This window comes from Zootoca vivipara, chromosome 3 (assembly GCF_965207765.1).
Source record: "Zootoca vivipara chromosome 3, rZooViv2.hap1.1, whole genome shotgun sequence".
In the NCBI taxonomy this organism is placed as follows: domain Eukaryota; kingdom Metazoa; phylum Chordata; class Lepidosauria; order Squamata; family Lacertidae; genus Zootoca; species Zootoca vivipara.
The window spans coordinates 66,457,932-66,462,852 of record NC_142586.1 but is presented as its reverse complement, the minus strand read 5'-3'; positions in this window follow the sequence as shown (position 1 = coordinate 66,462,852).

Below are 4,921 nucleotides of genomic sequence, written 5' to 3'. Positions count from 1 at the left end.
TGTTTGGAGATGCTAAACTTTTAAAGCTGCTTAAAAGTTAATGTATTTTATATTAAGCAATTACTTGCAGATGTAACAACACCTAAGACAAGCATGGGAAACTTGTGAGCCTCTCATCATTCCTAATCCTGCCTGAGTTCAAATCGCCTGTAGGTTTGCAGGTTCCTCGCTCTTGGCTTAAAGGTAAAGACTATAAAACACAGCTGCACTCTTAACGCCCACAAAACTCTCAACCAAGCTTTACTAACCACTTGATGGTGCATGATGTTGTTTCATTTTGGAAACTAAGTAGGTCAGAGCCTGACCAAGTGCAGACCAAAGGAGGGCGGCCTGGAAAGCCTCACATCTGCCACTGGGCTTGAGAGTTCAAGCCGCCATAACAGAGCTATCCAAACATCCATCCACCTCCACCCCAAGAATTGGCTTAAAGTGCTTACTGAGCACAGTGAAGCTGGCTATTGGGGCCGCCAACTTCTAGCCCTGCTCCCGTGCCTTTAATAGCCTGTAAAATTCATTAATTAGGTAGCCAAAACTTTTGTCAAACAGTCTTTAACAACAAGACTCCAAGGGTCACCTAGTCCAACTCCCTGCAATGCAGGAATCTCAACTAAAGCATCCATGGCAGGTGGCCATCCAACCTCTGCTTAAAAACCTCCAATGAAGGAGAGTCTACTATCTTTGGAGGGAGTCCATTCCACTGTCAAAACAGTTCTTACCATCAGAAAGTTCTTCCTGATGTTTAGTCGGAATCTTCTTTCTTGTAACTTGAAGCCATTGGTTCGGGTCCTAGCCTCTGAAGCAATTCACATATAACTTGGTGCTACTTTTTAAGACACACACACACACACACACACACACACACACACACACACACACACAATCCATGAGTAGCATAGCTTATGAGCTAAGAAAGAGCACATGAATTTTTGCTGTAGACATTTCTGTGAACATGAATGTACAGTGGTTGTGGTGTATAACAATAATTTGTGCTAGTCAACCAAATGCTGACTTCTTCCTGTCACATGAGCCAGTAGCTTACAGATCTCTGGGGGGAAATCTGCCCTCCATTCCCTTACCCTCCAGCCTTTGGTTAAGCTAGCAGTGAGGATCCTCTGCCCCATGGCTTCTGAATTTAGCCTGTGAGACCATTTTGGGCAATCCATGGCCATCCATGGTCATATGACAGATTTCTGCCAGAGTGGTGCATGCTCTAGTTATCTCCCGCTTGGACTACTGCAATGCGCTCTATGTGGGGCTACCTTTGAAGGTGACCCAGAAACTACAACTAATCCAGAATGTGGCAGCTAGACTGGTGACGGAGCGACCGCCGAGACCACATAACACCGGTCTTGAAAGATCTACATTGGCTCCCAGTACATTTTCGAGCACAATTCAAAGTGTTGGTGCTGACCTTTAAAGCCCTAAATGGCCTCGGTCCAAGTATACCTGAAGGAGCGTCTCCACCCCCATCATTCTGCCCGGACACTGAGGTCCAGTGCCGAGGGCCTTCTGGCAGTTCCCTCGTTGCAAGAAGCCAAGTTGCAGGGAACCAGGAAGAGGGCCTTCTCGGTGGTGGCGCCCTCCATGTGGAACACCCTCCCATCAGATGTCAGAGAGAAAAACAGCTACCAGATTTTTAGAAGACATCTGAAGGCAGCCCTGTTTAGGGAGGCTTTTAATGTTTAATAGATTGTTTTATTTCATTTTTCTGTTGGAAGCCCCCCAGAGTGGCTGGGGAAACCCAGCCATATGGGCGGGGTATAAATAAATAAATTCTTATTCTTATTAGTGTTAAGTGCTAAGATCAGAGATAAGGGATTTCTTCACATGACAGCACTAAGATGGGAGATGAGCCTCTTCTTGCTACTTAATAGTAAAAAGCATCAACAGAGGCTTATCTCCAGTCTTGGTGCTGTGGGACCAGTAAGCTTAACCATTCAGCTCACATCTTGTTATGTGGGATTGAGTGTTCTCTTTCCATGTGCTCTGCAGGGCAGGAGGGGAGAGCTGTGCTGTGTCATCCTTTTTGAAATATGAGTGGCTGAAGAAACTTGGAGATGTAAGGGGCAATAACTTGCCATGCTCTCTTCCTACTCTGTTTTGTAGTCCTGATAAAATGTTAAAGCTAAGGCCCAGCTCACATGTGTATGTACATCATTTAATCTCCCATCAAGCTTGATGGCTGATAAGATGAATGTTTAAACTATCTGTGAAAACTGTCACGTGAAACACCTTTTACACCAAATCTGTAGAAAGTATTGTGTCTAACTAACATGTGATTTGTTTATGATATTTCACTTTGACATGACGTAGGTGATGAGTGGACAAATAAACATGTGACCTTGTGCTAAACTGTATAATGGGTAACAAAACGCCTTGATGAGGAACAACCATGAAACTGAAATTCAGTCTTCTTCTCCTATGCCATGAATTATTGAAATATTGTGTCTCTTATCAGCTGTGAGAATGTATGTGGATTTATTTAGACACAGTTCTCTGTACGTATTCCTAGAGTTGTATCCTAAAGCACAGTTTTTTAGCCTGGAAATCAAAGTTCTGATTTCCCATCAAAAACATTTTAAAAACAGTCAAGCCACTTGACAGCTAACTTTTATTATTATTATACCAATACTTGTTTTTTTATTTGTATTTGTTCAGACTGAGCAGCGTGAACTGCAATTGATTGCACAGAGGACGCTACTGGCAAGATCTAAGTTTTAATGAGATAGCTCACCAGTGAGCCAGTTATAGGATATAGTGCCAAAGGCCAGACACTTCACTTCTTCAAGTAGTGTAATAAGAATAACTTTTATTTGCAATTTATAAATCGACTTAAATTGGTTTTCCTTCTAATGCTTTTATTATCATGCAAATGAGCTGCCACAAAGCTGTTAAATTATCTTTGTTGCAGAGAATATTGGCACGAACTATAAACCATGCTCCTTTTTTTAATAGGCATTCATGTTTTATGTTGAAATGTAGCCATAAATATCCAGTGATACTTTTTAATTTCTTCATTAAAGAGGAAGGGTGAGGGGTTTTGTAACACGTTCCGCAGGAGTTTAGCTGTAGATTGTCATTTGTCCCTACCCACCTTTGATTTGTGTGGGACTCTCAAAAAAAGCCTCTTACCTTTTGCTAAGTGTTGAGAATGAAAAGGATAGGTGGAAAGTAGCAAAGGGGTTGGGAACTGGAGCTGGCTGGTGGGCTGGATCCTCGTCTCCCCTGCCTGCTGTGAGCCATATGTGACAAGTGGGCATCACACATGACATCAGGCAGGTGGTGTGACTTGTGAACCAAATGGCATCGCCTGGCAAGCCTAATTGGGTCCATGAGCAGGATGTTTCCCACCACTGCAGTAGCATTTCTGTTCTAAGTTCTGATCCAGAAATGTACCTGTGCAGAAGTAGGCTGTGTGCATGGCTGTGTTGGTATTTGGAGGGTGGGAGGGGAGGGTTGAGGAGAGGTGAGGTTCCTTGGGTGGTCCTGGTATTGGTGGGGGGGGGTTGAGGAGAGGTGAGGGTCGTTGGGGGCCTTGGTATTGGTTGGGGAGGGTCTTGTCTTGTGAGTGGAGGGTCTTGGGGTAGAGGGTTGTGGTGGGGGTTTGTGGTGGGGTGGGATTCTGAGGGGGGTAGTGTCCCTGAGGCTCATGGGTCTTTGATTGTGGAGAGGTGTGTGGAGGGTATGAGTTCATTGGGGGTGTGACGGATGTGTGGAGGTCCGGGTCCATGGGGGAACGGCGGTCTGGGGTGGGGGTGGGGGTTTGTGTAGGGGGATCAGTGTGCGGCGGGGGTAGGTGGGTGAGGTGGGGTTGTGGATTGTGTCGGGGTTTTCGGGTGGTGGTGAGGTTTGTTTAGCGAGTTGAACCGTGGGCGGTGGGGTTCTTGGGAGGCGGCGGGGTTTGTTTAGGGGTCCGATCCGTGGGTGGTGCGGTTCTTGGGAGGTGGCGTAGTTTTTTTGGAGGTCCGTGTGTGCAGCGGAGCAATCCGCGGGGTGGGCGCGGACTGTGGAGTGGTCTTGTTCCGTGGACAGTGCGGGATCTCCGGGGCGGGTCCCTGGGGAGTGGGCTGTTCTCGGCGGCGGTATCGGCGGAATCTGCGGGGTGGGCGGGGGTTGTGGAGCGGTCTTGCTCCGTGGACGGTGGACGATCTCCAAGGCAGGCTTGGGTCCCTGGGGAGCGGCCTGCTCTCGGGGCGGCTTGCTCCCTGTTGGAGGCGTGGTCTCCAAGGCGTGAGGGATTGTGGAAGTATGTTTGTCCTCGAGGCAGCTTGCTCCCTGTTTGGAGGCGTGGTCTCCGGGGCGTGAGGGATGATGGGCGTGAGGGATTGTGGGAGTATGGGATGTCCTCTGGAGGGTGCAATTTTTTTTAACACAAATCCAGGTTTTTACCTGTGTTAGGTGTGTCATCTGGTCAATGTAAGTGGATGGTTACATGCCCAAATGTGACTCTGATGTGGGCAAATTTCAGGGCGATTGGGGAAGTGGTTGTGGAGAAAGGTGTGGAATAAAAAACATGCACATTCTACATATATATATATATATAGAGAGAGAGAGAGAGAGAGAGAGAGAGAGAGATACTTTTACCTTCATGGCCTACTTGTGAGCTTCCCAGAGTCAGCTGGCTGACCACTGTTGGTGATGAAAAATTGCAGAAGACTCATAGTCCATAGGTCCAATTCACCAAGGACTTCCATTATTTTATGCTGCATTGAAGTGCACACTAAGCAATGAGGTCTCCAGCAGTTGTCAGTTTCTGTCTATACCAAGTAGCAAACTCATTTTGGGTCCACACCTCGTTTGGTAAGAGACTTGGCTTTGGATGTGCTGACAGATTACATTTTTCAGGTGGATGAGGAGTATGACTCTGTTGATTGTCCTTTGATATGGTAGGTCATGTTATCCTCCTGGGCCATCTCTATGA